This window comes from Stenella coeruleoalba (assembly GCF_951394435.1).
Source record: "Stenella coeruleoalba genome assembly, chromosome: 8".
Taxonomy (NCBI): domain Eukaryota; kingdom Metazoa; phylum Chordata; class Mammalia; order Artiodactyla; family Delphinidae; genus Stenella; species Stenella coeruleoalba.
In genome coordinates this window covers 110,548,883-110,575,392 of record NC_137154.1, presented here as the reverse complement: position 1 = coordinate 110,575,392, position 26,510 = coordinate 110,548,883, and the positions used below count along the sequence as shown (strand labels likewise).

The 26,510-nt window shown below is 43.6% G+C and overlaps 1 long non-coding RNA gene across 3 annotated transcripts in view; it reads right to left on the bottom strand.

Moving 5' to 3' along the window:
- LOC307190094 overlaps positions 1-25,977 on the bottom strand; it is a 275,853-nt gene extending 249,876 nt beyond the window's left edge. The window contains exon 1 of one of the 3 annotated variants that reach the window (XR_013829401.1): positions 25,953-25,977. This is a non-coding gene — a long non-coding RNA (uncharacterized lncRNA). Of the gene's footprint in view, positions 1-8,579; positions 8,640-22,798; positions 22,881-25,952 lie in introns of those variants that run through there. The other 2 variants (XR_013829402.1, XR_013829403.1) reach the window with 2 other exon arrangements.
- Positions 25,978-26,510: the final 533 nt, after the last annotated feature.

The window sequence follows — 26,510 nt, the reverse complement described above, 5'->3', positions numbered from 1 at the left end:
GGTCAGCTCAAAAGAAAGCGAGTTGAAGAAAGGAGCTCAGGGGCACTGTAATTCACAAACCTGCAGAGTTATAAATGACAGCTATCGTCCAAAAATATACTGAAGTAAGGCTGCCAAGAGGACTTGAAAGCGGGGCAGAATTGCAGGAAACCGATTTCAGGAGGTAGACTGGAATTGCATTGAAAGCATAGGAAAAGAGGCAGAAAGTCCACAATGATGCACTTGGCCAAAAAGGGCGTATGCGTTTTTTCCTGACTATATTCCAGAAAAAAACGCATACGCCCTTTTTGGCCAACCAAGCAAGTTTGCAAAGGAAATCTGCACTACAATGAAGTCTCACTTCCCCCCGGTCAAAAGAGCCATCTGAAAAAAGTGTAAAATCCAGAAAGGCAGGACAGGCCATGGAGAACTGGGAGCCTTGTTATGCTGATGGGCGGGATGTAAATTGCCAACACACACACAGGAGAAGTGTATGGTGTTTCCTGAAACATCTAAAAAACAAAGCAACAGAGCCTAGGGCACTTCCACTTATGGTCCTATAGCTTAGGGAAATTAAAATCAAAAAGACACAGCCACCCCAAAGTTTGGAATGGCTCTGTTTACAAGAACCTCGTTTACAGAACAAGTTCAACATCGCAGAAAGTGAAAAATGGATAAAGAAGTTGTGGTATTTACTTACAAAGCAATATCACTCAGCAATGAAATCTATGTCATCAGGCCCTTAGCAGCACAATGAGTGGATTCAGGTATGATGATTCTAATTGAAATAAGTCACAGAGAAAAAGAAATATCATAAGATATCAGTAATACACGGAATGTAAACTTGGCTACACAGGAACTGAATTACAGAACAGAACAGGGTCTCAAATTTAGAAAACCAACTTATGCTTGCTTAAGGGGAAAGGTGAGTTGGGGTGCTGCATAAAACCAGAGATTGAAATGAGCACAGATAAAGTTCCTTAAGCCAAATATGGAATAGACAAGAGCTACTCCTTGCTCAACGAAATGGACTCAACACCCCATATTAAACGCCTAAGAATGTACCTGACTAGTAAGTATCTTAAAACCTATGGATTGCTATGTCTCCAAAAGAGAATCAAGCGTGTGTACAGGGGCATAAACGCAGCAGTGATAGGATTGGAGAGGTTCGGTGAGCAAATGAAGACCCTTTGAAGTCATATTGCATGGTACCCATTCCACGGGTCTCAACTCTCCAGGTTTAAGGTATTCTTCCTTCAGCTAAAACATGCATGTGGAACCTAGAGTATGATCAACCGTGTGAACGGGAGACGTGTTCAAATATGTCTCAGATTTCGTACCCTGGTACTCGGGTGCAACATTCCAGACGCTTTACTAACACTCTCCCCACTTGGAGAGTCAGTCCCTTTAACCTCCTGTTTGGCCCAGTTTGCAATTTCTGCGGAAGATGAACAGGAATAGCGAGAACCAATGAGAGACTAGCTGGAGGTGTCTGGACGGGCAAAGTTAACTCTCATTTCCCACCAGGAAGAGCAATTAACCAAAGGCTCAGCGTGCCGTGCCGGAACCAGATTAGGGCCTGAAACCATCCTGCGGTGTTGCGTCCAGCTCAAGAGTAAGCGAGTTGAAGAAAGGAGCTCAGGAGCACTGTAATTCACAATCCTGCAGAGTTATAAATGACAGCTATCATCCAAAAATATACTGAAGGAAGGCTGCCAAGAGGACTTGAAAGCGGGGCAGAATTGCAGGAAACCGATTTCAGGAGGTAGACTGGAATTGCATTGAAAGCATAGGAAAAGAGGCAGAACGTCCACAATGATGCACTTGGCCAAAAAGGGCGTATGCGTTTTTTCCTGAATATATTCAGGAAAAAACGCATACGCCCTTTTTGGCCAACCAACCAAACTTGCAAAGGAAATCTGCACTACAATGAAGTCTCACTTCCCCCCGGTCAAAAGGGCCATCTGAAAAAAGTGTAAAATCCAGAAAGGCTGGACAGGCCATGGAAAACTGGGAGCCTTGTTATGATGATGGGCGGGATGTAAATTGCCAACAGACACTCGGGAGAAGTGTATGGTGTTTCCTGAAACATCTAAGAGACAAAGCAACAGAGCCTAGGGCACTTCCACTTATGGTTCTATAGCTTAGGGATATTAAAATCAAAAAGACACAGCCACCCCAAAGTTTGGGACGCCTCTGTTTACAAGAACGTCGTTTACAGTACAAGTTCAACATCGCAGAAAGTGAAAAATGGATAAAGAAGTTGTGGTATTTACTTACAAAGCAATATCACTCAGCAATGAATTCTATGACATCAGGCCCTTAGCAGCACAATGAGTGGATTCAGGTATGATGATTCTAACTGAAATAAGTCACACAGAAAAAGAAACATCATAAGATATCAGTAATACACGGAATGTAAACTTGGCTACACAGGAACTGAATTACAGAACAGAACAGGGTCTCAAATTTAGAAAACCAACTTATGCTTGCTTAAGGGGAAAGGTGAGTTGGGGTGCTGCATAAAACCAGAGATTGAAATGAGCACAGATAAAGTTCCTTAAGCCAAATATGGAATAGACAAGAGCTACTCCTTGCTCAACGAAATGGACTCAACACCGCATATTAAACGCCTAAGAATGTACCTGACTAGTAAGTATCTTAAAACCTATGGATTGCTATGTCTCTGAAAGAGAATCAAGCATGTGTACAGGGGCATAAACGCAGCACTGATAGGATTGGAGAGGTTCGGTGCGCAAATGAAGACCCTTTGAAGTCATATTGCATGGTACCCATTCCACGGGTTTCAACTCTCCAGGTTTAAGGTATTCTTCCTTCAGCTAAAACATGCATGTGGAACCTAGAGTATGATCAACCATGTGATCGGGAGACGTGTTCAAATATGTCTCAGTTTTCCTCCCCTGGTACTCGGGTGCAACATTCCAGACGCTTTACTAACACTCTCCCCACTTGGAGAGTCAGCGCCTTTAACCTCATGTTTGGCCCAGTTTGAAATTTCAGCGGAAGATGAACAGGAATAGGGAGAACCAATGAGAGACTAGCTGGAGGTGTCTGGACGGGCAAATTTAACTCTCATTTCCCACCAGGAAGAGGAAATAACCAAAGGCTCAGCGTGCCGTGCAGGAACCAGATTACGGCCTGAAGCCATCCTGCGGTGTTGCAGCCAGCTCACAAGAAAGCGAGTTGAAGAAAGGAGCTCAGGGGCACTGTAATTCACAAACCTGCAGAGTTATAAATGACAGCTATCGTCCAAAAATAAACTGAAGTAAGGCTGCCAAGAGGACTTGAAAGTGGGGCAGAATTGCAGGAACCCGATTTCAGGAGGTAGACTGGAATTGCATTGAAAGCATAGGAAAAGAGGCAGAACGTCCACAAATGATGCACTTGGCGAAAAAGGGCGTATGCGTTTTTTCCTGAATATATTCAGGAAAAAACGCATACGCCCTTTTTGGCCAACCAAGCAAGCTTGCAAAGGAAATCTGCACTACAATGAAGTCTCACTTCCCCCCGGTCAAAAGGGCCATCTGAAAAAAGTGTATAATCCAGAAAGGCAGGACAGGCCATGGAGAACGGGAGCCTTTTTATGCTGATGGGCGGGATGTAAATTGCCAACAGACACTTGGGAGAAGTGTATGGTGTTTCCTGAAACATCTAAAAAACAAAGCAACAGAGCCTAGGGCACTTCCACTTATGGTCCTATAGCTTAGGGAAATTAAAATCAAAAAGACACAGCCACCCCAAAGTTTGGGACGCCTCTATTTACAAGAACCTCGTTTACAGTACAAGTTCAACATCGCAGAAAGTGAAAAATGGATAAAGAAGTTGTGGTATTTACTTACAAAGCAATATCACTCAGCAATGAAATCTATGTCATCAGGCCCTTAGCTGCACAATGAGTGGATTCAGGTAAGATGAGTCTAACTGAAATAAGTCACACAGAAAAAGAAACATCATAAGATATCAGTAATACACGGAATGTAAACTTGGCTACACAGGAACTGAATTACAGAACAGAACAGGGTCTCAAATTTAGAAAACCAACTTATGCTTGCTTAAGGGGAAAGGTGAGTTGGGGTGCTGCATAAAACCAGAGATTGAAATGAGCACAGATAAACTTCCTTAAGCCAAATATGGAATAGACAAGAGCTACTCCTTGCTCAGCGAAATGGACTCAACACCCCATATTAAACGCCTAAGAATGTACCTGTCTAGTAAGTATCTTAAAACCTATGGATTGCTATGTCTCCAAAAGAGAATCAAGCGTGTGTACAGGGGCATAAACGCAGCAGTGATAGGATTGGAGAGGTTCGGTGAGCAAATGAAGACCCTTTGAAGTCATATTGCATGGTACCCATTCCACGGGTCTCAACTCTCCAGGTTTAAGGTATTCTTCCTTCAGCTAAAACATGCATGTGGAATCCAGAGTATGATCAACCGTGTGAACGTGAGACGTGTTCAAATATGTCTCAGATTTCGTACCCTGGTACTCGGGTGCAACATTCCAGACGCTTTACTAACACTCTCCCCACTTGGAGAGTCAGTCCCTTTAACCTCCTGTTTGGCCCAGTTTGCAATTTCTGTGGAAGATGAACAGGAATAGCGAGAACCAATGAGAGACTAGCTGGAGGTGTCTGGACGGGCAAATTTAACTCTCATTTCCCACCAGGAAGAGGAATTAACCAAAGGCTCAGCGTGCCGTGCCGGAACCAGATTAGGGCCTGAAACCATCCTGCGGTGTTGCGTCCAGCTCAAAAGTAAGCGAGTTGAAGAAAGGAGATCAGGAGCACTGTAATTCACAATCCTGCAGAGTTATAAATGACAGCTATCGTCCAAAAATATACTGAAGTAAGGCTGCCAAGAGGACTTGAAAGCGGGGCAGAATTGCAGGAAACCGATTTCAGGAGGTAGACTGGAATTGCATTGAAAGCATAGGAAAAGAGGCAGAACGTCCACAATGACGCACTTGGCCAAAAAGGGCGTATGCGTTTTTTCCTGAATATATTCAGGAAAAAACGCATATACACTTTTTGGCCAACCAAGCAAGTTTGCAAAGGAAATCTGCACTACAATGAAGTCTCACTTCCCCCCGGTCAAAAGGGCCATCTGAAAAAAGTGTAAAATCCAGAAAGGCTGGACAGGCCATGGAGAACTGGGAGCCTTGTTATGCTGATGGGCGGGATGTAAATTGCCAACAGACACTTGGGAGAAGTGTATGGTGTTTCCTGAAACATCTAAAAAACAAAGCAACAGAGCCTAGGGCACTTCCACTTATGGTCCTATAGCTTAGGGATATTAAAATCAAAAAGACACAGCGTCCCCAAAGTTTGGGACGCCTCTATTTACAAGAACCTCGTTTACAGTACAAGTTCAACATCGCAGAAAGTGAAAAATGGATAAAGAAGTTGTGGTATTTACTTACAAAGCAATATCACTCAGCAATGAATTCTATGTCATCAGGCCCTTAGCAGCACAATGAGTGGATTCAGGTATGATGATTCTAACTGAAATAAGTCACACAGAAAAAGAAACATCATAAGATATCAGTAATACACGGAATGTAAACTTGGCTACACAGGAACTGAATTACAGAACAGAACAGGGTCTCAAATTTAGAAAACCAACTTATGCTTGCTTAAGGGGAAAGGTGAGTTGGGGTGCTGCATAAAACCAGAGATTGAAATGAGCACAGATAAAGTTCCTTAAGCCAAATATGGAATAGACAAGAGCTACTCCATGCTCAGCGAAATGGACTCAACACCGCATATTAAACGCCTAAGAATGTACCTGACTAGTAAGTATCTTAAAACCTATGGATTGCTATGTCTCCGAAAGAGAATCAAGCGTGTGTACAGGGGCATAAACGCAGCAGTGATAGGATTGGAGAGGTTCGGTGAGCAAATAAAGACCCTTTGAAGTCATATTGCATGGTACCCATTCCACGGGTTTCAACTACCCAGGTTTAAAGTATTCTTCCTTCAGCTAAAACATGCATGTGGAACCTAGAGTATGATCAACGATGTGATCGGGAGACGTGTTCAAATATGTCTCAGTTTTCCTCCCCTGGTACTCGGGTGCAACATTCCAGACGCTTTACTAAGACTCTCCCGACTTGGAGAGTCAGTCCCTTTAACCTCCTGTTTGGCCCAGTTTGCAATTTCTGCGGAAGATGAACAGGAATAGCGAGAACCAATGAGAGACTAGCTGGAGGTGTCTGGACGGGCAAATTTAACTCTCATTTCCCACCAGGAATAGGAATTAACCAAAGGCTCAGCGTGCCGTGCCGGAACCAGATTAGGGCCTGAAGCCATCCTGCGGTGTTGCGGCCAGCTCACAAGAAAGCGAGTTGAAGAAAGGAGCTCAGGGGCACTGTAATTCACAATCCTGCAGAGTTATAAATGACAGCTATCGTCCAAAAATATACTGAAGTAAGGCTGCCAAGAGGACTTGAAAGTGGGGCAGAAATGCAGGAAACTGATTTCAGGAGGTAGACTGGAATTGCACTGAAAGCATAGGAAAAGAGGCAGAACGTCCACAATGATGCACTTGGCCAAAAAGGGCGTATGCGTTTTTTCCTGAATATATACAGGAAAAAACGCATACGCCCTTTTTGGCCAACCAAGCAAGCTTGCAAAAGGAATCTGCAGTACAATGAAGTCTCACTTCCCCCCGGTCAAAAGGGCCATCTGAAAAAAGTGTAAAATCCAGAAAGGCAGGACAGGCCATGGAGAACTGGGAGCCTTGTTATGCTGATGGGCGGGATGTAAATTGCCAACAGACACTCGGGAGAAGTGTATGGTGTTTCCTGAAACATCTAAAAAACAAAGCAACAGAGCCTAGGGCACTTCCACTTATGGTCCTAGAGCTTAGGGAAATTAAAATCAAAAAGACACTGTCACCCCAAAGTTTGGGACGCCTCTGTTTACAAGAACCTCATTTACAGTACAAGTTCAACATCGCAGAAAGTGAAAAATGGATAAAGAAGTTGTGGTATTTACTTACAAAGTAATATCACTCAGCAATGAAATCTATGTCATCAGGCACTTAGCAGCACAATGAGTGGATTCAGGTATGATGATTCTAACTGAAATAAGTCACACAGAAAAAGAAACATCATAAGATATCAGTAATACATGGAATGCAAACCTGGCTACACAGGAACTGAATTACAGAACAGAACAGTGTCTCAAAGTAAGAAAAGCAACTTATGCTTGTTTAAGGGGAAAGGTGAGTTGGGGTGCTGCATAAAACCAGAGATTGAAATGAGCACAGATAAAGTTCCTTAAGCCAAATATGGAATAGACAAGAGCTACTCCTTGCTCAACGAAATGGACTCAACACCGCATATTAAACGCCTAAGAATGTATCTGACTAGTAAGTATCTTAAAATCTATGGATTGCTATGTCTCCGAAAGAGAATCAAGCATGTGTACAGGGGCATAAACGCAGCAGTGATAGGATTGGAGAGGTTCGGTGAGCAAATGAAGACCCTTTGAAGTCATATTGCATGGTACCCATTCCACGGGTTTCAACTACCCAGGTTTAAGGTATTCTTCCTTCAGCTAAAACATGCATGTGGAACCTAGAGTATGATCAACCATGTGATCGGGAGACGTGTTCAAATATGTCTCAGTTTTCGTACCCTGGTACTCGGGTGCAACATTCCAGAAGCTTTACTAACACTCTCCCGACTTGGAGAGTCAGTCCCTTTAACCTCCTGTTTGGTCCAGTTTGCAATTTCTGCGGAAGATGAACAAGAATAGCGAGAACCAATGAGAGACTGGCTGGAGGTGTCTGGACGGTCAAATTTAACTCTCATTTCCCACCAGGAAGAGGAAATAACCAAACGCTCAGCGTGCCGTGCCGGAACCAGATTAGGGCCTGAAGCCATCCTGCGGTGTTGCGGCCAGCTCAAAAGAAAGCAAGTAGAAGAAAGGAGCTCAGGGGCACTGTAATTCACAAACCTGCAGAGTTATAAATGACAGCTATCGTCCAAAAATATACTGAAGTAAGGCTGCCAAGAGGACTTGAAAGCGGGGCAGAATTGCAGGAAACCGATTTCAGGAGGTAGACTGGAATTGCATTGAAAGCATAGGAAAAGAGGCAGAACGTCCACAATGATGCACTTGGCCAAAAAGGGCGTATGCGTTTTTTCCTGAATATATTCAGGTAAAAACGCATACGCCCTTTTTGGCCAACCAAGCAAGCTTGCAAAAGAAATCTGCACTACAATGAAGTCTCACTTCCCCCCGGTCAAAAGAGCCATCTGAAAAAAGTGTAAAATCCAGACAGGCAGGACAGGCCATGGAGAACTGGGAGCCTTGTTATGCTGATGGGCGGGATGTAAATTGCCAACAGACACTCGGGTGAAGTGTATGGTGTTTCCTGAAACATCTAAAAAACAAAGCAACAGAGCCTAGGGCACTTCCACTTATGGTCCTAGAGCTTAGGGAAATTAAAATCAAAAAGACACAGCCACCCCAAAGTTTGGGACGCCTCTGTTTACAAGAACCTCGTTTACCGTACAAGTTCAATATCACAGAAAGTGAAAAATGGATAAAGAACTTGTGGTACTTACGTACAATGCAGTATCACTCAGCAATGAAATCTATGTCATCAGGCCCTTGGCAGCACAATGAGTGGATTCAGGTACGATGATTCTAACTGAAATAAATCACACAGAAAAGGAAACATCATAAGATATCACTAATACACGGAATGTAAACTTGGCTACACAGGAAGTGAATTCCAAAACAGAACAGGGTCTCAAATTTAGAAAACCAACTTATGCTTGCTTAAGGGGAAAGGTGAGTTGGGGTGCTGCATAAAACCAGAGATTGAAATGAGCACAGATAAACTTCCTTAAGCCAAATATGGAATAGACAAGAGCTACTCCTTGCTCAACGAAATGGACTCAACACCCCATATTAAACGCCTAAGAATGTATCTGACTAGTAAGTATCTTAAAACCTATGGATTGCTATGTCTCCAAAAGAGAATCAAGCGTGTGTACAGGGGCATAAACGCAGCAGTGATAGGATTGGAGACGTTCCGTGAGCAAATGAAGACCCTTTGAAGTCATATTGCATGGTACCCATTACACGGGTCTTAACTCTCTAGGTTTAAGGTACTCTTCCTTCAGCTAAAACATGCATGTGGAACCCAGAGTATGATCAACCATGTGAACGGGAGACGTGTTCAAATATGTCTCAGTTTTCCTCCCCTGGTACTCGCGTGCAACATTCCAGACGCTTTACTAACACTCTCCCCACTTGGAGAGTCAGCGCCTTTAACCTCCTGTTTGGCCCAGTTTGCAATTTCTGCGGAAGATGAACAGGAATAGGGAGAACCAATGAGAGACTAGCTGGAGGTGTCTGGACGGGCAAATTTAACTCTCATTTCCCACCAGGAAGAGGAAATAACCAAAGGCTCAGCGTGCCGTGCCGGAACCAGATTAGGGCCTGAAGCCATCCTGCGGTGTTGCGGCCAGCTCACAAGAAAGCGAGTTGAAGAAAGGAGTTCAGGGGCACTGTAATTCACAAACCTGCAGAGTTATAAATGACAGCTATCGTCCAAAAATATACTGAAGTAAGGCTGCCAAGAGGACTTGAAAGCGGGGCAGAATTGCAGGCAAATGATTTCAGGAGGTAGACTGGAATAGCATTGAAAACATAGGAAAAGAGGCAGAACGTCCACAATGATGCACTTGGCCAAAAAGGGCGTATGCGTTTTTTCCTGAATATATTCAGCAAAAAACGCATACGCCCTTTTTGGCCAACCAAGCAAGCTTGCAAAGGAAATCTGCACTACAATGAAGTCTCACTTCCCCCCGGTCAAAAGGGCCATCTGAGAAAAGTGTAAAATCCAGAAAGGCAGGACAGGCCATGGAGAACTGGGAGCCTTGTTATGCTGATGGGCGGGATGTAAATTGCCAACAGACACTCAGGAGAAGTGTATGGTGTTTCCTGAAACATCTAAAAAACAAAGCAACAGAGCCTAGGGCACTTCCACTTATGGTCCTAGAGCTTAGGGAAATTAAAATCAAAAAGACACAGCCACCCCAAAGTTTGGGACGCCTCTGTTTACAAGAACCTCGTTTACAGTACAAGTTCAACATCGCAGAAAGTGAAAAATGGATAAAGAAGTTGTGGTATTTACTTACAAAGCAATATCACTCAGCAATGAAATCTATGTCATCAGGCCCTTAGCAGCACAATGAGTGGATTCAGGTATGATGATTCTAACTGAAATAAGTCACACAGAAAAAGAAACATCATAAGATATCAGTAATACACGGAATGTAAACTTGGCTACACAGGAACTGAATGACAGAACAGAACAGTGTCTCAAATTTAGAAAACCAACTTATGCTTGCTTAAGGGGAAAGGTGAGTTGGGGTGCTGCATAAAACCAGAGATTGAAATGAGCACAGATAAAGTTCCTTAAGCCAAATATGGAATAGACAAGAGCTACTCCTTGCTCAACGAAATGGCCTCAACACCCCATATTAAACGCCTAAGAATGTACCTGACTAGTAAGTATCTTAAAACCTATGCATTGCTATGTCTCCGAAAGAGAATCAAGCATGTGTACAGGGGCATAAACGCAGCAGTGATAGGATTGGAGCGGTTCGGTGAGCAAATGAAGACCCTTTGAAGTCATATTGCATGGTACCCATTCCACGGGTTTCAACTCTCCAGGTTTAAGGTATTCTTCCTTCAGCTAAAACATGCATGTGGAACCTAGAGTATGATCAACCATGTGATCGGGAGACGTGTTCAAATATGTCTCAGTTTTCCTACCCTGGTACTCGGGTGCAACATTCCAGACGCTTTACTAACACTCTCCCGACGTGGAGAGTCAGTCCCTTTAACCTCCTGTTTGGCCCAGTTTGCAATTTCTGCGATAGATGAACAGGAATAGCGAGAACCAATGAGAGACTAGCTGGAGGTGTCTGGACGGGCAAATTTAACTCTCAATTCCCACCAGGAAGAGGAAATAACCAAAGGCTCAGTGTGCCGTGTCGAAAGCAGATTAGGGCCTGAAGCCATCCTGCGGTGTTGCGGCCAGCCCAAAAGAAAGCGAGTTGAAGAAAGGAGCTCAGGGGCACTGTAATTCACAAACCTGCAGAGTTATAAATGACAGCTATCGTCCAAAAATATACTGAAGTAAGGCTGCCAAGAGGACTTGAAAATGGGGCAGAATTGCAGGAAACCGATTTCAGGAGGTAGACTGGAATAGCTTTGAAAGCATAGGAAAAGAGGCAGAACATCCACAATGATGCACTTGGCCAAAAAGGGCGTATGCGTTTTTTCCTGAATATATTCAGGAAAAAACGCATACGCCCTTTTTGGCCAACCAAGCAAGCTTGCAAAGGAAATCTGCACTACAATGAAGTCTCACTTCCACGCGGTCAAAAGGGCCATCTGAAAAAAGTGTAAAATCCAGACAGGCAGGACAGGCCATGGAGAACTGGGAGCCTTGTTATGCTGATGGGCGGGATGTAAATTGCCAACAGACACTCTGGAGAAGTGTATGGTGTTTCCTGAAACATCTATAAAACAAAGCAACAGAGCCTAGGGCACTTCCACTTATGGACCTATAGCTTAGGGAAGTAAAATCAAAAAGACACAGCCACCCCAAAGTTTGGAACGGCTCTGTTTACAAGAACCTCGTTTACAGTACAAGTTCAACATCGCAGAAAGTGAAAAATGGATAAAAAACTTGTGGTACTTACGTACAATGCAGTATCACTCAGCAATGAAATCTATGTCATCAGGCCCGTAGCAGCATAATGAGTGGATTCAGGTACGATGATTCTAACTGAAATAAGTCACACAGAAAAAGAAACATCATAAGATATCACTAATACACGGAATGTAAACTTGGCTACACAGGAACTGAATTACAGAACAGAACAGGGTCTCAAATTTAGAAAACCAACTTATGCTTGCTTAAGGGTAAAGGTGAGTTGGGGTGCAGCATAAAACCAGAGATTGAAATGAGCACAGATAAAGTTCCTTAAGCCAAATATGAAATAGACAAGAGCTACTCCTTGCTCAATGAAATGGACTCAACACCCCATATTAAACGCCTAAGAATGTATCTGACTAGTAAGTATCTTAAAACCTATGGATTGCTATGTCTCCAAAAGAGAATCAAGCGTGTGTACAGGGGCATAAACGCAGCAGTGATAGGATTGGAGAGGTTCGGTGAACAAATGAAGACCCTTTTAAGTCATATTGCATGGAACCCATTCCACGGGTTTCAACTACCCAGGTTTAAGGTATTCTTCCTTCAGCTAATACATGCATGTGGAACCTAGAGTATGATCAACCATGTGATCGGGAGATGTGTTCAAATATGTCTCAGTTTTCATACCCTGGTACTCGGGTGCAACACTCCAGACGCTTTACTAACACTCTCCCGACTTGGAGAGTCAGTCCCTTTAACCTCCTGTTTGGCCCAGTTTGCAATTTCTGCGGAAGATGAACAGGAATAGCGAGAACCAATGAGAGACTAGCTGGAGGTGTCTGGACGGGCAAATTTAACTCTCATTTCCCACCAGGAAGAGGACTTAACCAAAGGCTCAGCGTGCCGTGCCGGAACCAGATTAGGGCCTGAAGCCATCCTGCGGTGTTGCGGCCAGCTCACAAGAAAGCGAGTTGAATAAAGGAGCTCAGGGGCACTGTAATATACAAACCTGCAGAGTTATAAATGACAGCTATCGTCCAAAAATATACTGAAGTAAGGCTGCCAAGAGGACTTGAAAGCGGGGCAGAATTGTAGGAAACTGATTTCAGGAGATAGACTGGAATTGCATTGAAAGCATAGGAAAAGAGGCAGAACGTCCACAATGATGCACTTGGCCAAAAAGGGCGTATGCGTTTATTCCTGAATATATTCAGGGAAAAACGCATATGCCCTTTTTGGCCAACCAAGCAAGCTTGCAAAGGAAATCTGCACTACAATGAAGTCTCACTTCCCCCCGGTCAAAAGGGCCATCTGAAAAAAGTGTAAAATCCAGAAAGGCAGGACAGGCCATGGAGAACTGGGAGCCTTGTTATGCTGATGGGCGGGATGTAAATTGCCAACAGACACTCGGGAGAAGTGTATGGTGTTTCCTGAAACATCTAAAAAACAAAGCAACAGAGCCTAGGGCACTTCCACTTATGGTCCTATAGCTTAGGGAAATTAAAATAAAAAGGACACAGCCACCCCAAAGTTTGGGACGCCTCTGTTTACAAGAACCTCATTTACCGTACAAGTTCAATATCACAGAAAGTGAAAAATGTATAAAGAACTTGTGGTACTTACGTACAATGCAGTATCACTCAGCAATGAAATCTATGTCATCAGGCCCGTAGCAGCATAATGAGTGTATTCAGGTATGATGATTTTAACTGAAATAAGTCACACAGAAAAAGAAACATCATAAGATATCACTAATACACGGAATGTAAACTTGGCTACACAGGAACTGAATTCCAAAACAGAACAGGGTCTCAAATTTAGAAAACCAACTTATGCTTGCTTAAGGGTTAAGGAGAGTTGGGGTGCTGCATAAAACCAGAGATTGAAATGAGCACAGATAAAGTTCCTTAAGCCAAATATGGAATAGAGAAGAGCTACTCCTTGCTCAACGAAATGGACTCAACACCGCATATTAAACGCCTAAGAATGTACCTGACTAGTAAGTATCTTAAAACCTATGGATTGCTATGTCTCCAAAAGTGAATCAAGCGTGTGTAGAGGGGCATAAACGCAGCAGCAGTGATAGGATTGGAGAGGTTCGGTGAGCAAATGAAGACCCTTTGAAGTCATATTGCATGGTACCCATTCCACGGGTCTCAACTCTCCAGGTTTAAGGTATTCTTCCTTCAGCTAAAACATGCATGTGGAACCCAGAGTATGATCAACCGTGTGAACGGGAGACGTGTTCAAATATGTCTCAGTTTTCCTCCCCTGGTACTCGGGTGCAACATTCCAGACGCTTTACTAACACTCTCCCCACTAGGAGAGTCAGAGCCTTTAACCTCCTGTTTGGCCCAGTTTGTAACTTCTGCGGAAGATGCACAGGAATAGGGAGAACCAATGAGAGACTAGCTGGAGGTGTCTGGACGGGCAAATTTAACTCTCATTTCCCACCAGGAAGAGGAAATAACCAAAGGCTCAGCGTGCCATGCCTGAACCAGATTAGGGCCTGAAGCCATCCTGCGGTGTTGCGGCCAGGTCACAAGAAAGCGAGTTGAAGAAAGGAGCTCAGGGGCACTGTAATTCACAAACCTTCAGAGTTATAAATGACAGCTATCGTCCAAAAATATACTGAAGTAAGGCTGCCAAGAGGACTTGAAAGCTGGGCAGAGTTGCAGGAAACTGATTTCAGGAGGTAGACTGGAATTGCATTGAAAGCATAGGAAAAGAGGCAGAACGTCCACAATGATGCACTTGGCCAAAAAGGGAGTATGCGTTTTTTCCTGAATATATTCAGGAAAAAACGCATACGCACTTTTTTGCCAACCAAGCAAGCTTGCAAAGGAAATCTGCACTACAATGAAGTCTCACTTCCCCCCGGTCAAAAGGGCCATCTGAAAGAAGTGTAAAATCCAGAAAGGCAGGACAGGCCATGGAGATCTGGGAGCCTTGTTATGCTGATGGGCGGGATGTAAATTGCCAACAGACACTCGGGAGAAGTGTATGGTGTTTCCTGAAACATCTAAAAAACAAAGCAACAGAGCCTAGGGCACTTCCACTTATGGTCCTAAGGCTTAGGGAAATTAAAATCAAAAAGACACAGCCACCCCAAAGTATGGAACGGCTCTATTTACAAGAACCTCGTTTACAGTACAAGTTCAACATCACAGAAAGTGAAAAATGGATAAAGAAGTTGTGGTATTTACTTACAAAGCAATATCACTCAGCAATGAAATCTATGTCATCAGGCCCTTAGCAGCACAATGAGTGGATTCAGGCATGATGATTCTAACTGAAATAAGTCACACAGAAAAAGAAACATCATAAGATATCACTAATACACGGAATGTAAATTTGGCTACACAGGAACTGAATTACAGAACAGAACAGGGTCTCAAATTTAGAAAACCAACTTATGCTTGCTTAAGGGTAAAGGAGAGTTGGGGTGCTGCATAAAACCAGAGATTGAAATGAGCACAGATAAAGTTCCTTAAGCCAAATATGGAATAGACAAGAGCTACTCCTTGCTCAACGAAATGGACTCAACACCGCATATTAAACGCCTAAGAATGTACCTGACTAGTAAGTATCTTAAAACCTATGGATTGCTATGTCTCCAAAAGTGAATCAAGCGTGTGTAGAGGGGCATAAACGCAGCAGTGATAGGATTGGAGAGGTTCGGTGAGCAAATGAAGACCCTTTGAAGTCATATTGCATGGTACCCATTCCACGGGTCTCAACTCCCCAGGTTTAAGGTATTCTTCCTTCAGCTAAAACATGCATGTGGAACCCAGAGTATGATCAACCGTGTGAACGGGAGACGTGTTCAAATATGTCTCAGTTTTCCTCCCCTGGTACTAGGGTGCAACATTCCAGACGCTTTACTAACACTCTCCCCACTAGGAGAGTCAGCACCTTTAACCTCCTGTTTGGCCCAGTTTGCAACTTCTGCGGAAGATGAACAGGAATAGGGAGAACCAATGAGAGACTAGCTGGAGGTGTCTGGACGGGCAAATTTAACTCTCATTTCCCACAAGGAAGAGGAATTAACTAAAGGCTCAGCGTGCCATGCCAGAAGCACATTAGGGCTTGAAGCCATCCTGCGGTGTTGCGGCCAGCTCACAAGAAAGCGAGCTGAAGAGAGGAGCTCAGGGGCACTGTAATTCACAAACCTGCAGAGTTATAAATGACAGCTATCGTCCAAAAATATACTGAAGTAAGGCTACCAAGAGGACTTGAAAGCGGGGCAGAATTGCAGGAAACCGATTTCAGGAGGTAGACTGGAATTGCATTGAAAGCATAGGAAAAGAGGCAGAACGTCCACAATGATGCACTTGGCCAAAAAGGGCGTATGCGTTTTTTCCTGAATATATTCAGGAAAAAACGCATACGCCCTTTTTGGCCAACCAAGCAAGCTTGCAAAGGAAATCTGCACTACAATGAAGTCTCACTTCCCCCCTGTCAAAGGGACCATCTGAAAAAAGTGTAAAATCCAGAAAGGCAGGACAGGCCATGGAGATCTGGGAGCCTTGTTATGCTGATGGGCGGGATGTAAATTGCCAACAGACACTTGGGAGAAGTGTATGGTGTTTCCTGAAACATCTAAAAAACAAAGCAACAGAGCCTAGGGCACTTCCACTTATGGTCCTATAGCTTAGGGAAATTAAAATCAAAAAGACACAGCCACCCCAAAGTATGGAACTGCTCTGTTTACAAGAACCTCGTTTACCGTACAAGTTCAATATCACAGAAAGTGAAAAATGGATAAAGAACTTGTGGTACATACGTACAATGCAGTATCACTCAGCAAAGAAATCTATGTCATCAGGCCTGTAGCAGCATAATGAGTGGATTCAGGTACGATGATTCTAACTGAAATAAGTCACACAGAAATAGAAACATCATAAGATATCAGTAATACACGGAATGTAAACTTGGCTACACAGGAACTGAATTCCAAAACAGAACAGGGTCTCAAATTTAGAAAAGCAACTTATGCTTGCTTAAGGGGAAAGGTGAGTTGGGGTGCTGCATAAAACCAGAGATTGAAATGAGCACAGATAAAGTTCCTTAAGCCAAATATGGAATAGACAAGAGCTACTCCTTGCTCAACGAAATGGACTTTACACCCCATATTAAACGCCTAAGAATGTACCTGACTAGTAAGTATCTTAAAACCTATGGATTGCTATGTCTCCAAAAGAGAATCAAGCATGTGTACAGGGGCATAAACGCAGCAGTGATAGGAATGGAGAGGTTCGGTGAGCAAATGAAGACCCTTTGAAGTCATATTGCATGGTACACATTACACGGGTCTCCACTCTCCAGATTTAAGGTATTCTTCCTTCAGCTAAAACATGCATGTGGAACCCAGAGTATGATCAACCGTGTGAACGGGAGACGTGTTCAAATATGTCTCAGTTTTCCTCCCCTGGTACACGGGTGCAACATTCCAGACGCTTTACTAACACTCTCCCCACTTGGAGAGTCAGCGCCTTTAACCTCCTGTTTGGCCCAGTTTGCAATTTCTGCGGAAGATGAACAGGAATAGGGAGAACCAATGAGAGACTAGCTGGAGGTGTCTGGACGGGCAAATTTAACTCTCATTTCCCACCAGGAAGAGGAAATAACCAAAGGCTCAGCGTGCCCTGCCGGAACCAGATTAGGGCCTGAAGCCTTCCTGCGGTGTTGCGGCCAGCTCACAAGAATGCGAGTTGAAGAAAGGAGCTCAGGGGCACTGTAATTCACAAACCTTCAGAGTTATAAATGACAGCTATCGTCCAAAAATATACTGAAGTAAGGCTGCCAAGAGGACTTGAAAGCGGGGCAGAATTGCAGGAAACCGATTTCAGGAGGTAGACTGGAATTGCATTGAAAGCATAGGAAAAGAGGCAGAACGTCCACAATGATGCACTTGGCCAAAAAGGGCGTATGCGTTTTTTCCTGAATATATTCAGGAAAAAACGCATACGCCCTTTTTGGGAAACCAAGCAAGCTTGCAAAGGAAATCTGCACTACAATGAAGTCTCACTTCCCCCCGGTCAAAAGGGCCATCTGAAAAAAGTGTAAAATCCAGAAAGGCAGGACAGGCCATGGAGAACTGGGAGCCTTGTTATGCTGATGGGCGGGATGTAAATTGCCAACAGACACTCGGGAGAAGTGTATGGTGTTTCCTGAAACATGTAAAAAACAAAGCAACAGAGACTAGGGCACTTCCACTTATGGTCCTATAGCTTAGGGAAATTAAAATCAAAAAGACACAGCCGCCCCAAAGTTTGGGACGCCTCTGTTTACAAGAACCGCGTTTACCGTACAAGTTCAGTATCACAGAAAGTGAAAAATGGATAAAGAACATGTTGTACTTACGTACAATGCAGTATCACTCAGCAATGAAATCTATGTCATCAGGTCCGTAGCAGCATAATGAGTGGATTTAGGTACGATGATTCTAACTGAAATAAGTCACACAGAAAAAGAAACATCATAAGATATCACTAATACACGGAATGTAAACTTGGCTACACAGGAACTGAATTCCAAAACAGAACAGGGTCTCAAATTTAGAAAACCAACTTATGCTTGCTTAAGGGTAAAGGTGAGTTGGGGTGCTGCATAAAACCAGAGATTGAAATGAGCACAGATAAAGTTCCTTAAGCCAAATATGGAATAGACAAGAGCTACTCCTTGCTCAACGAAATGGACTCAACACCCCATATTAAACGCCTAAGAATGTACCTGACTAGTAAGTATCTTAAAACCTATGGATTGCTATGTCTCCGAAAGAGAATCAAGCATGTGTACAGGGGCATAAACGCAGCAGTGATAGGATTGGAGAGGTTCGGTGAGCAAATGAAGACCCTTTGAAGTCATATTGCATGGTACCCATTCCAAAGGGCTTAACTCTCCAGATTTAAGGTATTCTTCCTTCAGCTAAAACATGCATGTGGAACCCAGAGTATGATCAACCGTGTGAACGGGAGATGTGTTCAAATATGTCTCAGTTTTCCTCCCCTGGTACTCGGGTGCAACATTCCAGACGCTTTACTAACACTCTCCCCACTTGGAGAGTCAGCGCCTTTAACCTCCTGTTTGGCCCAGTTTGCAATTTCTGCGGAAGATGAACAGGAATAGGGAGAACCAATGAGAGACTAGCTGGAGGTGTCTGGACGGGCAAATTTAACTCTCATTTCCCACCAGGAAGAGGAAATAACCAAAGGTTCAGCGTGCCCTGCCGGAACCAGATTAGGGCCTGAAGCCATCCTGCGGTGTTGCGGCCAGCTCAAAAGAAAGCGAGTTGAAGAAAGGAGCTCAGGGGCACTGTAATTCACAAACCTGCAGAGTTATAAATGACAGCTATCGTCCAAAAATATACTGAAGTAAGGCTGCCAAGAGGACTTGAAAGCAGGGCAGAATTGCAGGAAACCGATTTCAGGAGGTAGACTGGAATTGCATTGAAAGCATAGGAAAAGAGGCAGAACGTCCACAATGATGCACTTGGCTAAAAAGGGCGTATGCGTTTTCTCCTGACTATATTCAGGAAAAAACGCATACGCCCTTTTTAGCCAACCAAGCGAGCTTGCAAAGGAAATCTGCACTACAATGAAGTCTCACTTCTCCCCGGTCAAAAGGGACATCTGAAAAAAGTGTAAAATCCAGAAAGGCAGGACAGGCCATGGAGAACTGGGAGCCTTGTTATGCTGATGGGCGGTATGTAAATTGCCAACAGACACTCCGGAGAAGTGTATGGTGTTTCCTGAAACATCTAAAAAACAAAGCAACAGAGCCTAGGGCACTTCCACTTATGGTCCTATAGCTTAGGGAAATTAAAATTAAAAAGACACAGCCACCCCAAAGTTTGGGACGCCTCTGTTTACAAGAACCTCGTTTACAGTACAAGTTCAACATCGCAGAAAGTGCAAAATGGATAAAGAAATTGTGGTATTTACTTACAAAGCAATATCACTCAGCAATGAAATCTATGTCATCAGGCCCTTAGCAGCACAATGAGTGGATTCAGGTATGATGATTCTAACTGAAATAAGTCACACAGAAATAGAAACATCATAAGATATCAGTAGTACACGGAATGTAAACCTGGCTACACAAGAACTGAATTACAGAACAGAACAGGGTCTCAAATTTAGAAAACCAACTTATGCTTGCTTAAGGGGAAAGGTGAGTTGGGGTGCTGCATAAAACCAGAGATTGAAATGAGCACAGATAAAGTTCCTTAAGCCAAATATGGAATAGACAAGAGCTACTCCTTGCTCAACGAAATGGACTCAACACCGCATATTAAACGCCTAAGAATGTACCTGACTAGTAAGTACCTTAAAACCTATGGATTGCTATGTCTCCGAAAGAGAATCAAGCGTGTGTACAGGGGCATAAACGCAGCAGTGATAGGATTGGAGAGGTTCGGTGAGCAAATGAAGACCCTTTGAAGTCATATTGCATGGTACCCATTCCAAGGGTTTCAACTACCCAGGTTTAAGCTATTCTTCCTTCAGCTAAAACATGCGTGTGGAACCTAGAGCATGATCAACCATGTGATCGGGAGACGTGTTCAAATATGTCTCAGTTTTCGTTCCCTGGTACTCGGGTGCAACATTCCAGACGCTTTACTAACACTCTCCCGACTTGGAGAGTCAGTCCCTTTAACCTCCTGTTTGGCCCAGTTTGCAATTTCTGCGGAAGATGAACAGGAATAGCGAGAACCAATGAGAGACTAGCTGGAGGTGTCTGGACGGGCAAATTTCACTCTCATTTCCCACCAGGAAGAGGAAATAACCAAAGGCTCAGCGTGCCGTGCCCGAACCAGATTAGGGCCTGAAGCCATCCTGCGGTGTTGCGGCCAGCTCACAAGAAAGCGAGTTGAAGAAAGGAGCTCAGGGGCACTGTAATTCACAAACCTGCAGAGTTATAAATGACAGCTATCGTCCAAAAATATACTGAAGTAAGGCTGCCAAGAGGACTTGAAAGCGGGGCAGAATTGCAGGAAACCGATTTCAGGAGGTAGACTGGAATTGCATTGAAAGCATAGGAAAAGAGGCAGAACGTCCACAATGATGCACTTGGCCAAAAAGGGCGTATGCGTTTTTTCCTGAATATATTCAGGAAAAAATGCATACGCCCTTTCTGGCCAACCAAGCAAGCTTGCAAAGGAAATCTGCACTACAATGAAGTCTCACTTCCCCCCGGTCAAAAGGGCCATCTGAAAAAAGTGTAAAATCCAGAAAGGCAGGACAGGCCATGGAGAACTGGGAGCCTTGTTTTGCTGACGGGCGGGATGTAAATTGCCAACAGACACTCGGGAGAAGTGTATGGTGTTTCCTGAAACATCTAAAAAACAAAGCAACAGAGCAGAGGGCACTTCCACTTATGGTCCTATAGCTTAGGGAAATTAAAATCAAAAAGACACAGCCACCTCAAAGTTTGGGACGCCTCTGTTTACAAGAACCTCGTTTACCGTACAAGTTCAGTATCACAGAAAGTGAAAAATGGATAAAGAATATGTGGTACTTACGTACAATGCAGTATCACTCAGCAATGAAATCTATGTCATCAGGACCTTAGCAGCACAATGAGTGGATTCAGGTATGATGATTCTAACTGAAATACGTCACACAGAAAAAGAAACATCATAAGATATCAGTAATATACGGAATGTAAACTTGGCTACAGAGGAACTGAATTACAGAACAGAACAGGGTCTCAAATTTAGAAAACCAACTTATGCTTCCTTAAGGGGAAAGGTGAGTTGGGGTGCTGCATGAAACCAGAGATTGAAATGAGCACAGATAAAGTTCCTTAAGCCAAATATTGAATAGACAAGAGCTACTCCTTGCTCAACGAAATGGACTCAACACCCCATATTAAATGCCTAAGAATGTACCTGACTAGTAAGTATCTTAAAACCTATGGATTGCTATGTCTCCAAAAGAGAATCAAGTTGTGTACAGGGGCACAAATGCAGCAGTGATAGGATTGGAGAGGTTTGGTGAGCAAATGAAGACCCTTTGAAGTCATATTGCATGGTACCCATTCCACGGGTCTCAACTCTCCAGGTTTAAGGTATTCTTCCTTCAGCTAAAACATGCATGTGGAACCCAGAGTATGATCAACCATGTGATCGGGAGATGTGTTCAAATATGTCTCAGTTTTCCTCCCCTGGTACTCGGGTGCAACATTCCAGACGCTTTACTAACACTCTCCCCACTTGGAGAGTCAGCGCCTTTAACCTCCTGTTTGGCCCAGTTTGCAATTTCTGCGGAAGATGCACAGGAATAGGGAGAACCAATGAGAGACTAGCTGGAGGTGTCTGGACGGGCAAATTTAACTCTCATTTCCCACCAGGAAGAGGAAATAACCAAAGGATCAGCGTGCCGTGCCGGAACCAGATTAGGGCCAGAAGCCATCCTGCGGTGTTTAGGCCAGCTGACAAGAAAGTGTGTTGAAGAAAGGAGCTCAGGGGCACTGTAATTCACAAACCTGCAGAGTTATAAATGACAGCTATCGTCCAAAAATATACTGAAGTAAGGCTGCCTAGAGGACTTCAAAGCGGGGCAGAATTGCAGGAAACCGATTTCAGGAGGTAGACTGGAATTGCACTGAAAGCATAGGAAAAGAGTCAGAGCGTCCACAATGATGCACTTGGCCAAAAAGGGCGTATGTGTTTTTTCCTGAATATTCAGGAAAAAACGCATACGCCCTTTTTGGCCAACCAAGCAAGCTTACAAAGGAAATCTGCACTACAATGAAGTCTCACTTCCCCCCTGTTAAAAGGGCCATCTGAGAAAAGTGTAAAATCCAGAAAGGCAGGACAGGCAATGGAGAACTGGGAGCCTTGTTATGCTGATGGGCGGGATGTAAATTGCCAACAGACACTCGGGAGAAGTGTATGGTGTTTCCTGAAACATCTAAAAAACAAAGCAACAGAGCCTAGGGCACTTCCACTTATGGTCCTATAGCTTAGGGAAATTAAAATCAAAAGGACACAGCCACCCCAAAGTTTGGGACGCTTCTGTTTACAAGAACGTCGTTTACAGTACAAGTTCAACATCGCAGAAAGTGAAAAATGGATAAAGAAGTTGTGGTATTTACTTACAAAGCAATATCACTCAGCAATGAAATCTATGTCATCAGGCCCTTAGCAGCACAATGAGTGGATTCAAGTATGATGATTCTAACTGAAATAAGTCACACAGAAAAAGAAACATCATAAGATATCAGTAATACACAGAATGTAAACTTGGCTACACAGGAACTGAATTACAGAACAGAACAGGGTCTCAAATTTAGAAAAACAACTTATGCTTGCTTAAGGGGAAAGGTGAGTTGGGGTGCTGCATAAAACCAGAGATTGAAATGAGCACAGATAAAGTTCCTTAAGCCAAATATGGAATAGACAACAGCTACTCCTTGCTCAACGAAATGGACGCAACACCGCATATTAAACGCCTAAGAATGTACCTGACTAATAAGTATCTTAAAATCTATGGATTGCTATGTCTCCGAAAGAGAATCAAGCATGTGTACAGGGGCATAAACGCAGCAGTGATAGGATTGGAGAGGTTCGGTGAGCAAATGAAGACCCTTTGAAGTCATATTGCATGCTACCCATTCCAAGGGTTTCAACTATCCAGGTTTAAGGTATTCTTCCTTCAGCTAAAACATGCATGTGGAACCTAGAGTATGATCAACCATGTGATCGGGAGACGTGTTCAAATATGTCTCAGTTTTCGTACGCTGGTACTCGGGTGCAACATTCCAGACGCTTTACTAACACTCTCCCGACTTGGAGAGTCAGTCCCCTTAACCTCCTGTTTGGCCCAGTTTGCAATTTCTGCGGAAGATGAACAGCAATAGCGAGAACCAATGAGAGACTAGCTGGAGGTGTCTGGACGGGCAAATTTAACTCTCATTTCCCACCAGGAAGAGGAATTAACCAAAGGCTCAGTGTGCCGTGCCGGAAACAGATTAGGGCCTGAAGCCATCCTGCGGTGTTGCGGCCAACTCACAAGAAAGCGAGTTGAAGAAAGGAGCTCAGGGGCACTGTAATTCACAAACCTGCAGAGTTATAAATGACAGCTATCGTCAAAAATAGACTGAAGTAAGGCTGCCAAGAGGACTTGAAAGCGGGGCAGAGTTGCAGGAAACTGATTTCAGGAGGTAGACTGGAATTGAATTGAAAGCATAGGAAAAGAGGCAGAACGTCCACAATGATGCACTTGGCCAAAAAGGGCGTATGCGTTTTTTCCTGAATATATTCAGGAAAAAACGCATACGCCCTTTTTGGCCAACCAAGCAAGCTTGCAAAGGAAATCTGCACTACAATGAAGTCTCACTTCCCCCCGGTCAAAAGGGCCATCTGAAAAAAGTGTAAAATCCAGAAAGGCAGGACAGGCCATGGAGATCTGGGAGCCTTGTTATGCTGATGGGCGGGATGTAAATTGCCAACAGACACTCGGGAGAAGTGTATGGTGTTTCCTGAAACATCTAAAAAAATAAGCAACAGAGCCTAGGGCACTTCCACTTATGGTCCTAGAGCTTAGGGAAATTAAAATCAAAAAGACACAGCCACCCCAAAGTTTGGGACACCTCTGTTTACAAGAACGTCGTTTACAGTACAAGTTCAACATCGCAGAAAGTGAAAAATGGATAAAGAAGTTGTGGTATTTACTTACAAAGCAATATCACTCAGCAATGAAATCTATGTCATCAGGCCCTTAACAGCACAATGAGTGGATTCAGGTATGATGATTCTAACTGAAATAAGTCACACAGAAAAAGAAACATCATAAGATATCAGTAATACACGGAATATAAACTTGGCTTCACAGGAACTGAAATACAGAACAAAACAGGGTCTCAAATTTAGAAAACCAACTTATGTTTGCTTAAGGGTAAAGGTGAGTTGGGGTGCTGCATAAAACCAGAGATTGAAATGAGCACAGATAAAGTTCCTTAAGCCAAATATGGAATAGACAAGAGCTACTCCTTGCTCAACGAAATGGACTCAACACCCCATATTAAACGCCTAAGAATGTACCTGACTAGTAATTATCTTAAAACCTATGGATTGCTATGTCTCCAAAAGAGAATCAAGTTGTGTACAGGGGCACAAATGCAGCAGTGATAGGATTGGAGAGGTTCGGTGAGCAAATGAAGACCCTTTGAAGTCGTATTGCATTGTACCCATTCCACGGGTCTCAACTCTCCAGGTTTAAGGTATTCTTCCTTCAGCTAAAACATGCATGTGGAACCCAGAGTATGATCAACCGTGTGAACGGGAAACGTGTTCAAATATGTCTCAGTTTTCCTCCCCTGGTACTCGGGTGCAACATTCCAGACGCTTTACTAACACTCTCCCCACTTGGAGAGTCAGCGCCTTTAACCTCCTGTTTGGCCCAGTTTGCAATTTCTGCGGAAGATGAACAGGAATAGGGAGAACCAATGAGAGACTAGCTGGAGGTGTCTGGACGGGCAAATTTAACTCTCATTTCCCACCAGGAAGAGGAAATAACCAAAGGCTCAGCATGCCGTTCCGGAACCAGATTAGGGCCTGAAGCCATCCTGCGGTGTTGCGGCCAGGTCACAGGAAAGCGAGTTGAAGAAAGGAGCTCAGGGACACTGTAATTCACAAACCTGCAGAGTTATAAATGACAGCTATCGTCCAAAAATATACTGAAGTAAGGCTGCCAAGAGGACTTGAAAGCGGGGCAGAATTGCAGGAAACTGATTTCAGGAGGTAGACTGGAATTGCATTGAAAGCATAGGAAAAGAGGCAGAACGTCCACAATGATGCACTTGGCCAAAAATGGCGTATGCGCTTTTTCCTGAATATATTCAGGAAAAAACGGATACGCCCTTTTTGGCCAACCAAGCAAGCTTGCAAAGGAAATCTGCACTACAATGAAGTCTCACTTCCCCCCGGTCAAAAGGGCCTTCTGAAAAAAGTGTAAAATCCAGAAAGGCAGGACAGGCCATGGAGAACTGGGAGCCTTGCTATGCTGACGGGCGGGATGTAAATTGCCAAGAGACACTCCGGAGAATTGTATGGTGTTTCCTGAAACATCTAAGAAACAAAGCAACAGAGCCTAGGGCACTTCCACTTATGGTCCTATAGCTTAGGGAAATTAAAATAAAAAAGACACAGCCACCCCAAATTTTGGGACGCCTCTGTTTACAAAAACCTCATTTACCGTACAAGTTCAATATCACAGAAAGTGAAAAATGGATAAAGAAATTGTGGTACTTACGTACAATGCAGTATCACTCAGCAATGAAATCTATGTCATCAGGCGCGTAGCAGCATAATGAGTGGATTCAGGTACAATGATTCTAACTGAAATAAGTCACAGAGAAAAAGAAACATCATAAGATATCACTAATACACGGAATGTAAACTTGGCTACACAGGAACTGAATTCCAAAACAGAACAGGGTCTCAAATTTAGAAAACCAACTTATGCTTGCTTAAGGGGAAAGGTGAGTTGGGGTGCTGCATAAAACCAGAGATTGAAATGAGCGCAGATAAAGTTCCTTAAGCCAAATATGGAACAGACAAGAGCTATTCCTTGCTCAACGAAATGGACTCAACACCCCATATTAAACGCCTAAGAATGTACCTGACTATTAAGTATCTTAAAACCTATGGATTGCTATGTCTCCGAAAGAGAATCAAGCGTGTGTACAGGGGCATAAACGCAGCAGTGATAGGATTGGAGAGGTTCGGTGAGCAAATGAAGACCCTTTGAAGTCATATTGCATGGTACCCATTCCACGGGTCTCAACTCTCCAGGTTTAAGGTATTCTTC